Raw genomic sequence first — 10,874 nt, 5'->3', positions numbered from 1 at the left:
ACCGATTGGGTCGTGTGTTATATACCTCTATAAAGGATCTTAGAGGTAGATTCAAGGAATAGTGTATTCTCAGCAGGGAGTGTTCATGTTGGGTGCACACAACATGAAACCGAGTGAAGAGAATAGGCTCCCTTGTATGACTTTCGCCTGATTCGAGTCGGGTTGACGATAGTTGTTTCGTGTTTGACCTTGAAGGTTAAGAATCGGTCACGTTGCTACACGTTTAGTGGTCTAGTGTAGTCGATCTCTAATGAGATCGATATGGTTTGGGGATAAGTGGAATCCTTGAATGGACCGAGCTTGAAGGAAGCTTGAAGATTTGGGGTCAGTCAGTCACACCGTGGTAGGGTTGTGGCGATGAATAGTCGTGGTGCAATGTCAGTGAGAGGCTGTAGTGCATTTGGTGGATTGAGTCAGTGGACTCCAGAGGACTGTGGAGTAGTTGGATAACCCTTGTGACCTTCAGGAAAGCATAGTTCATCTGTTGTGGATGAAGGAATATTCATGAGTCGAGAATCTATAATTTTGCTTTAGGGAAATTCTTCCCTGGAAGGATTTGTGTACCGAGGACAAGATATAGAGTTGTTATTGGAATAAATGACAGGTGAACTTCCAGATAAGTTGAGAAACTATAGCAGAGTAACTGCTCAGTGAAAGAGTATGTAGAGAGATTTTTTTTCTGCACGCCGAAGTTTGTTTAGTATACAGTATGAGATATTGGGAACGAGGCCAGTTATGATATATGAAAATTTTGATAAAAAAAAAGCTATACATTTTCTTAATTCCCAACCTTCTGATGAAGTATTGGATTGGATCGTGTGGTTGAAGTCAGGTGATATGTTGTGCGGAAGAAGCGCGAATTGGTTAGTGAGAATGAAGGATGAGCAACTAATGTTCGATTCGGGTGGTCAATCGAGTGTTAAGCAGCACCCGGAAGAGAGTGTGCAGTCGTCAATTTGGAATTCAAAAAGGTCTGTTGACTAACCTTTCTCGAGAGGAGTGGTTGTGGTAACCTTCACCGGCAAGGCCGCGTATATTATTGGATAAGTGAAATGGTAGTAAATTGACTTCAGTAGGAAGATTGTATACTTGGGAATGATGTGAACTCCAAATAGTACTTACAAGAGTGTGATAGAGCCTTGGATTTGACACTAGCACGCAAGGATGAAGAAAATGTATCGTCTATTGTGGAATAGACAGTTGGATAGTGCTAGTGAGTAGTCATAGTGAGCCAATGTTAGAAGACGCTCTAGAGCTCGAGAATTCAGATGGTATTTCCGATGGATTGTGTAGTGGTAATAGCGTCGTTGTTGTCGAATGGTTAGATGATCGCCTGGTTTTGGCGAGTTAGCTGAGTTGTACCTCAAATAAGTTGAGGGAATTTGTGTTTACGTACTCGAGGCGTAGGCTGAGTTGCCTAGCGTGTGATACCTAGCGAGAGACGCGATAGTGTAGGACACTTGAGTTAGTTGTCCATCGAGTGTGGATTGTGGCTCAGCCAAGGGAGTGTGTTGGCAGTAGCACTTGAGCATTGCTAAGTGTGAAGCGTGCCATGGATCACTCGTAGGGCTGGTGGCTCGCATCAGGTGCCTAGGAGTCGTTAGAGTGTGTAGCTCTGTAGAGCATGTCGTGTAGGACGACCGTTGAGGATATAGCTTGGGGACGATTCGTGCCTGGACCCTTTGTGACTGTGGAGCCTGGGCCCATTGGGCAGGCGCAGTCGGCTGCGAGAGGCAGCGGCCCGATACCTACGGGTAGGGCAGAGAGTTGGTCAGGACGATAGTCCGAGCTTGGACCCGAGTACGTGGAGCTAGTGCCACGTGTTAGATCATGAGATCGAGGACACACAGAGTGTGTAGCGACCCAACCCGAGGAATTGACGTGGTTTGAAGTCTTGGTTGCTCCTAGTTCGAGTGTGTGCGAATTCTCCAATGAGAATGTCGCCCGATGATGATTGGGTTTGCGCTTGCGAGCGAGAGACGCTAGGCATCGTTGAGATCGGTTTAGGCTGTAGGCCTACGTAGGATTGGTGGCCCTTGGTCCACCTGTGGGAACCGATGGTCGGTGCGGCAAACAACTCTGTTAGTGAGTTTTGGCCTGAACCACGTGTGGCGGGTTCGTATAAATTCGTTGCAAGAGCGAATGGACATTGATCGTGGCTTGTAGCATCAAAGGATAAAGAGAAAGTAAAGTGGTCTCTCGGAGACACTTGAGTAATGAATAGCCACGTGAAATGTTGGAGGATTATGTATTCAGATCATTAGAGTGTGGAGATGTTAGAATGAACCTTTCTTTGAGAGGTGGAAATTTGTGGGTGATGGAACACTCGCAATTGAGTGGTGTGTTGTAATATCGCAAATAGCGATGTCAGTTGAGAAATCAAAGTAGATTCCACCAGAAAGTAATTGGTGTGATGGATGTTATCGGATAAATTCACATATGAACCAAGGTGGTTTATGGACTTTTAAGTAAGAGTCATGCAGGAATGATCCCCACCGCGAGAAAAACAGATAGTAATATTCTTTAAAGGAAGATGATGCCTATTGGTATGAATTGGTTATCACCTATTGATGATGAGAATGATGACAAGGGCAGGTTAAGTTGATAGTGCGGGTAGCTAATTGTATGAGAAGAATGCTAATTCTAAAGCATATCACTTAAGTGGGGATTGAATTGGTGTGGTAACCAAAACAAATAAGTTTTGATGATAAATGATATCGGAGTAGAGTAAGTCATTGAATGTTGACTTCCTTTGCCATTGAGACTTGAAGAACTTGTAGAATCAGTTGGAAAGAACACAGAATGGTATAATTCTATATATTGGTAAGTATTGAAAATAAAGGATTGGAAATATGTATGAATTGTGGATTAAGTTAAAGTGGAACCTATGACCAAGTTTGCATATAATAATAGTTATCAAGAAAATGTCGCTATGGCACCGTTTGAAGCCCTATACGGGAGAAAATGTCGACTCCCTATTCATTGGAATGAAGTGGGAGAAAGAATTGTTCTTGGTCCTGATGTAATCCAAGAAGCTGAGGAAAAAGTACGCATAGTCCGCCGGAGATTGTTAACGGCTCAGTCGCGGTAGCAGAGTTATGTAAATAAGCGCCGAAAGAACTTGGAGTTTGCGGCTGGCGATCGAGTGTTATTGAAGGTGTCGCCAATGCGCGGGATAAAGAGATTTGGAGTTCGATGAAAGCTTAGTCCTCGATACATTGGACCTTACGAGATCCTAGAGCGAATTGGAGCAGTAACCTATCGTTTGGCTCTACCGCCGAAGTTTGAAGGGATACACAATGTATTTCATGTTTCAAACCTTCGTAAATATGTGCATCATCCTGTACATGTTCTGGAATTCGAATCAGTGGATTTACAGGAGAATATGACCTATGAGGAGTACCCAGTATGCATTTTGGAACGCGAGGTGAAGGAATTGCGAAATCGCACTACCCCTACGTGAAAGTACAATAGAGTAAACACTCAGGATGAGAGGCCACTTGGGAATTGGAAGAGGCTATGCGCAAATCCTAACCTCATTTGTTTGACCAGGAGAATTGAGGTATGAATTTAAGTTTCGAGGACGAAACTATTGAAGGAGGGGAGATTGTAATAGGCTGAATTTTGATTAGAAGCTAATGGTGATCAAAGTGGTCACAATAATACAAAAATGAAAATTAAGTGTTTCTAAACTTAATTAGTAGCTTGAGAATGGTATTTGACAGGTTTTGGAAGTGTGAGGATAGACACGAATGGATCGAAGTGGTTAAAGACCTCCAATTGCTATCATTACTCGAATGCTGAAATTTTAGTCGATTTGGTCAAAATGATCAAATTGATGCAAAATTGAGAATTAAATACTTCCAAATTAATTTGGTAACTTATAGAGGCATATTAGTATAAATTGGAAGTGATTAGAAGTATTTGAAACAAGGTGGAAGAGCAAATTGAGTGGTTAAAGCTGCTGCTGCTAGAGAATTCTGCAACTGGACTGAAATGCACTTATGCTGAAATGAAGGGCTAATGTGCAAAATTCCAGTCTTATCACTTAACACCAGCTGGGTGGAAGTTGTACACGTGCTAGTAACCCCTTCATCAGCTTGATTACATCCAACTTCTTCCTCTCTTTTCTCTCAGCCTAGGAGCAAATAGTGAGGTACCAGCCTACAAACCTGCAACAGGGTTGCAATGTAATTATGGGGAATTAGAGGGTTAAGTTGCAAAATTTCATCCTTATCATCTCATCCCTGGTTTATAATACCTGGCAAAGCACCAGGCTTCTTCTCTCTCACCCTTTTTCATCTCTCTTCTTCCCTTTTCCTTCAGCCAAAGGAAACGAAGTAGAGAAGGAAGCTAATTCGGTGGAGTTCAGCTGAGAAGAAAGGATTCAGCTGGGAAAAGAAATAGAGAACTGAAAAGAGAGAGAGAAGTGAAGCTTGAGGAGTGTAGTGGGTAACCTTGTAGCCTGCGGGTTCAACTGGAGGGGTTGATCCGAGCCAAAGAGAAGGTTTTGGAAGCTCCAGATTGAGAAGCAAGGTATGATTCGAGCCAATTATTCAGGTTATTGATGCTGCTGTGTACTTAATGCAGCCCCCAATTAAGCAGATTAGTTGATGTATTAGAGATGATCCTTATATGGGTGAACTATTGCCAGGAATTGAAATTCAGCAAGTTTGAATTTCGAGCATGTTGAGGCTGGGAATTATTAGAGCTGAAGTTCAGACTTGTAAAAGCTGATGAATTGAGAAGCTCAACCAAGAAGTTGAAACTGGAGGTAAGCAACTTCAATTCCAATTGAGAGTTAATTAACACCTGCATAAGAATTAGACCTAAACCATAAAAATTGGTGTTAATGGATAAGTTAGTAGAGATGAAATTGGAGATGTGTTAACTCTCAATTCTAAATTGGAGTGATGCTGTTACTCATGTAAAAAGCTGGAAGTAAACTAATTGAGTAATAGAATAGCTTAGAAGCAATGGTTCAAATTGAATTAATTAGTACTTGAATTTGTACAGGAAATTCAAGTAGATAACTGAGCAAAGTATGATTGTTGCTCAGATTGAGAGAAGAACTGAAGGAGCTTCTCTAGTATGTTGAATTGCTAGAAGAATGATTAAAACCTGAAATCTAGGTGAGTAGATGCTTATCCCTGAGTTAACCATTGTAAAGGGTTTAACTTGGATAAAGAATTACAGTAGTAAAGCCTAAGTTCTGAATTTTATAGGGCTTGGGAGGTGACTTCTTGCTGCTGAGGTGCTGCTGAACTGAAGGAGTGTTTAAAGCTGTGGAGCAAGAAACTAGGGGCAGAGGCACTGACTGGAGGTAAACTAATATACCTACTGTTCAGAGTGCTGTTAATTGCCTTGAATAAATCTGAATTACAGATGTGAACTTAGAACTTTACTGCTGCAAAGAAGTTTAAGGAGTTGTGTTTGTAGCAGGAAAAATTAAGAGAGTATTGGGTGCTGAAAATTCAGCATAGTGTGCTGAAAATTCAGCATAAGCTGAATTTCAGCACAGTGTGCAGAAAATTTCAGCATAAGCTGAAATTTAGCAAGTGCAGAAAATTCAGCATTGGGAGTTCTTATTATTGGAGCTGATGTATATATATATACACATTGTGCTGCTACTTGAGGTAATTAAGTTGAAGTTGAGGCTTGTTGAATTGTCATAGAGGAAAAATTGAACTATTGAAGAAGTAAGCGATTTGGTGCAGCTTCTAAATTAAAATAAGCTTGGTTACTACTTGCTTAGTATTGAGTTCATTACTATGGAGTAATGAAGTAAATTTCTGGCAGATTTCAGCATTAAGTTGATTCAGTAGCCAACTTGAAATTGGGCCAGTTGAATGATCAATTGAGATGGTTATGGTTAAGGAAGGAAAACTAAATTTCAATTAGTATAACAGGGTAATTGCATTTGAATCGAGTAATACTAAGTACTATGAGATACTTCCTAAATTGTGAAGTAAATGTAGAAGTTCATGGAACCAAATTGGGGCTGCAATTGAGGTCTGGGTGCTATCCTGGTGAGATCTAAATGCTGAAAATTCAGCATGAACTAGAATTTCAGCATCATGCTGAAATTCAGATTGAGTTGAAATCCTTAAACCTTATGGATTCTTGGTTCTTGTTTATGGAAGCCCAAAGTTGATAAAGAGTGTATAGAAGTGATAGTATATACCTGTATATAAGTACCTTGGAATAGAAATGCAAATTTGTTAAGAGCCGAATGTAATTATAGTTTAACCTCTCTTAGTTATATCTATATGAAAGTTAAACTTGCTCGAAAGTCTAAATTGACATTTCGACAGGTCGGCGACGCACTAATTATGGTAGAAGCCAAGTCGGCTTTATTTGCATTGAGTCGCGTGATATTGTTGTTGGCACAGTTCGAGACGTGGATTCTAGTTGTTAGCATCCCTACAGGTGGGTGGTGCTATCCGAAGTCTTTGAATCACCTTTTATGTCTATGATTATTCATTGAGCATATTTGTAATGTAGTCATGCATTATAGGGTATTGGCATTGTGCAAATGAAAGTATGAATTTCTATCAACAGTGAGAACTTGTGAACTTTAGAATATGGACATAGAACCCTATGAATGTATGGACTATAACAATAGTGAACTTGGTGACATTCAACTAGAGATTGGTTAGCATCGAGAAATGGAATTGTGAAACTAGTATAATGAACTAGCTAGAGTAAAGTGTGACAGTGTTTGTCAGTTGAATCCTCTAAAGGGGGATCAGATCATACTCACATTTGTTTGGTTCAAGTGAGGTCGCTCCTCCTTGAACGATGAGCTCCGGAGTAGTCATCTTTACTGGACCAGGAGGTGCGTCTCCCCCAGTTGACGGTCCCGTCGGGTGCAGGTGTGTCTCCCCGATATTTGGGATAGCGTCAGTGAGTAATTGTTAACCAAAGGGTTAACCAAAAGATTGGGTAAATTCAGTAAAAAGCATACATACATATTTACAGTTTTCATATATTGCTTTCTGCCAGCTTTGTACAGGCATTGTAGTAGTTACATATATAGTTGGTTACTATCTATTTTACCTTTCTTGCCTACATATGCCTGAGTAGACCTAGTGGGTGAGTCGGCGAGGTCGGCGGCCGAACCCACTGGGAACTTTTAGTAGTTCTCACACCACTAACCATACAGGTTCCAGTGCGAGCATTGTGGCCGAGGATCGCGGCAAGAGCCCTGCAGTCTAGCTAGTGGACCCCCGAGTGCTAGTGGTATACCATTTTGGGTTCATGTGTCATTTATTTTGATGTACTGAAACATGTAAATGAATGTATTAAAGAGCATGTAAATAACTAAATGTTCCAGTTATTCAGTTCAGTTAAAAGTTTTAAATTACAGTAAATTTCATGTATAGCTAGCTTACTATCACCTGTGGTTGTTGCTTGCCCTCGTGCAATCCATGTATATTGAAATGTTATCCTGGGAATTGTTTATTTCTTTATACATGTACTCGTTGTTGTTGAGCCTTGGGCGGATAGAGAAGGTTCTGTCCGTTCGGCGTCTGTGTACGGGCCCGGATCGACCAAATTGGCGATAGCGGGACGTGACAGTGACCCTCACAAGCGTGTGCGAATGAGCATGATGGCAAGCAAGCATAATCCATAGTCCAACATGTCTTAATCATCATGATTTAACTTGCAATGTTCTCACTCTTGATCCTTGATCGGAATTTCAATATAAAGAATATTGACAATAACTAGTATCCACTAGATTAGTAAGCATGTGAGAGAAATGCTAATTTACATATGGCATTAGAACTTTCCACTATCATGGTACTATCAATATAGTCACAAGGCATGTCATTGTTCTCTACTTTAGAGTCAAGAGAGTGTCATTGTTCTTTGCTCAGGAGCATCATAAATTTGTCCATGAGTCATTCAACTGAATTAAATATAAACATAAGTACTTTTATGCATGAGTTCTCTCTACTTCAAAGAGGTTCTATTTTAATTACATCAAACGTTATGATGACATGTTCCAAGCCCTTAAATCGCATAATCTTAAAACTGCGCTACTAAACCAATTCTATAGTGACAAATAGAACATAGGGGAGCTTCACTTGCTCTGGTTAGGTCAAACCCACCTATCACTGGGCTTAATCCAGCCCAAAGAAGTCCCGAGACTTAGTTCAACTAGGCCTCAACCCTGCTGAAAACGAAACATAGAAATCACATCAATACTATAACCGAAATGTCCAATTTCGGCATAATTCGCACTTAGTACAAAGTAATGGCTTGAATCCCTGTTTTGGGCTAGTTTAATACCTCAAGTTAAGTCTCCAAAAGCCCTTACAAGTCAGCTAAAGATGATCCAAGGCTTGATCGCACTCTCACTGCGGACAACATTAAAACGGCATCAAAACCGTCAAATATTAATAAATATAACCGGCATCTTGCGAATTCAGTTTTCTAACTAAAATTTCTACTTACCCTTGGTGAAAATATCCTCCAAACCAGCTTCCAAGGGCACAGGTTCAGTTCAAAGTAGTTCAAAAACCTGCTGCGAAGACAACATTCCAAACTGCGTCAATTTACCCAATTCGACTTCATATAGTCCCGAAATAGAGTCATAGTTCACTAATTATCTTTATCAAGCTTTAAAGAAACTTTTTCCGAAATTAAAGTAGATAAATCACAGCCAAATCACTCCTTTCTACTGCTGAAAATCCTTTTTTAATTCAGCTAGGAGCAAAAGAATCAAAACGATTCAAAATCCGATACTAAATCTTAAACTAGAGAGATTTTAAGCCATATACCTTTCAAAAGCTGCAACTTAGCTTTTTCGGGTCTTAAGATCCCAGAAAAGTCAGTAAAAAATTTGCCTCCCCACGTTCTAGAAGTTTCCTTTGAGTCTCTAAAACAACGAGCAACGAGCGCGGCGCAAAATCGGCGCGGAACGACGACTTTTACTCGTAGAGAGAGAGAAACCCTAGAGAGAGAAAGTGGAGAAGGTGGGAGAAGCTTTCTCTGGACTCTAGCAACCTCTACTGAGCTCCTGGAGTCGTGCTGGGGGGTTATAGATAGAGATAAGATGTGAAATTACCAAATTAACCTTGCTGCCATGTTTTTGCCACTGTGTACCGGTACACATTGATGGCTGTACCGGTACACAATGCAGAAAATGCTGATTTTCGCTAGAGCAATGCACTTTCTTATTTTTAGCTTTCCAATTACCCTGGAACTTATCCAAAAACTTGTCTAGGCCTTTTAGAACATGTAGGATAGTTCCACATATCATTCCATACACTCGAACTTCGCAATTTGCTAAAGTTCAGTGTATTACAGTGTAGGATGTTGTGTGGATGGTTCCTCTCTAGGCTGCCCTTGATCATCCTCAACAGAGCATACTTTGAGCTTTCTCTTTGCCATATCTGTATGAACATATATAGAGATCTTAAGATCTTTCATTCTATAGAACATTAAGGATAGTGTGCTGTCATCCCATAAGTTACAATGCCAAAATTATGTCCTTACCTTCATCACATTGGATAGAAGCATGCGAAAAGCAACCAGTCTAAGCAATCTAAAAATAAGAATACACATTCAACTAGCTAAAAATCTCGGTCCATACAAAAGTGATCATGATAATAATTCCTGTTATTCTTTTTGAAAAGGACACATCCTAAAATAAGGGCAGATGCACCATTCTCACGTTTTCCTTTGTTCTACTGAAGTTTTTTCTTGTAAATCCAGTCCAAACTTATTAAACTTCCTGTTATTCTTTTTGAAAGCATGCACCACATGTTCCCAACCTCAGTTACGTTATCTCAAGACATGAATGCTGTATTAAGGTGGAGAACTTCATATCTCTGCATAATGATTGAACAATAAAGAATTGCATGTGACTAAAGTTGAAAATAAAGTTAAATGTGTTTCTTAAAACTTGAAATGAACAAGTTGCAGGCATGTTGGAGTGATGGCTTTCCTATATCTTGAAATCAGGTTGCTCAAATATTTGGGAAAAGAAAGAGTACAAGAAATGAACTTAATTGAAATTACAGAAATCATAAGAGATTTTTTATAAAGTAAGGCCATAAACACCACGAATAACAGTAGTACTACGTAAATAACAATCTCTTAAATAACTATACTGCTGTTGCATCTGCTGCTAATAATGATGTTATTATAAACAAATAAAAATGTTATGGCGACAGCATTCTATCTAGTCAAAGTTTCAACTAGATAGAAATAAGGAATTTGAATCGGTAGAGCTCCAACAATAGATACTAGCTAATGAATTTTTATTATGAAAACAAGCAATTTATTCTATGAAATCATCTAATATTGTAATAAGAGATCTGAATCATCGTAAATCAGATTCTAATATGTCAACAGGTGCTTCAGTAAATTATGACTTTTCACCTGCAAGAGAAGCAATTCATCCGCAAGTTAAGAAAATTAGTTTGATCATACAGAATTGTAGAAAGATTTCAAGTTAAACTCAGTAAACAAGGTGAAGGTCACTGTGGTGCCAGTTTTCAAGGTGGTCACGAAAACCAACCTAGATTTAAAATTGACTCCAAAAGGAGCAATCAGATTTTATTTTGAGAATTTGATTGAACTTATCTTTTGCACAACATAGTGCAAGAAACTAGCAGCATTTACGTAGCATACATGATTAATCCATAGTGGTAATAGCATTGTCCAAAGCATCAAACACATGCATTCATAAAGACAACGGTGTAAGGCTATTCACAAAATAAAATTAACAAAATTTGTTAATTATATATCATGAAACACAGCAATGAATATAAACAACCAAGGCAATCAGAAGCAAAACCCAATTTTGTGAACAAAGAAGCAACTTATAACTCACTTTAGCTAGAATGGCATGTATTTTCCAT

General features: G+C 39.5%; 2 long non-coding RNA genes across 3 annotated transcripts; one reads left to right on the top strand and one right to left on the bottom strand.

Annotated features, from left to right (window-relative positions):
• The first annotated feature begins 3,813 nt into the window (after positions 1 to 3,813).
• On the top strand, positions 3,814 to 7,396 carry LOC109706154. Of its 2 annotated transcripts, XR_002215095.1 has the most exons (6): positions 3,814 to 4,536; positions 4,655 to 4,774; positions 5,017 to 5,132; positions 5,226 to 5,323; positions 6,315 to 6,429; positions 7,166 to 7,396. It is a non-coding gene; the product is annotated as an uncharacterized LOC109706154 (long non-coding RNA). The 2 variants fall into 2 exon arrangements; XR_002215096.1 differs by lacking the exon at positions 6,315 to 6,429 and having other exon boundaries at positions 3,998 to 4,536.
• A 634-nt stretch (positions 7,397 to 8,030) lies between these two features.
• LOC109706153 lies at positions 8,031 to 8,533 on the bottom strand. Its single transcript, XR_002215094.1, has 3 exons — positions 8,461 to 8,533; positions 8,296 to 8,363; positions 8,031 to 8,179 (listed from the first exon to the last, which is right to left on the bottom strand). It is a non-coding gene; the product is annotated as an uncharacterized LOC109706153 (long non-coding RNA).
• Between the last annotated feature and the right edge of the window lie 2,341 nt (positions 8,534 to 10,874).

Source organism: Ananas comosus, unplaced genomic scaffold (genome assembly GCF_001540865.1).
Source record: "Ananas comosus cultivar F153 unplaced genomic scaffold, ASM154086v1, whole genome shotgun sequence".
Taxonomy (NCBI): domain Eukaryota; kingdom Viridiplantae; phylum Streptophyta; class Magnoliopsida; order Poales; family Bromeliaceae; genus Ananas; species Ananas comosus.
The sequence above is the reverse complement of the archived record's forward strand: the minus strand, read 5'-3'. Positions and strand labels throughout refer to the sequence as shown.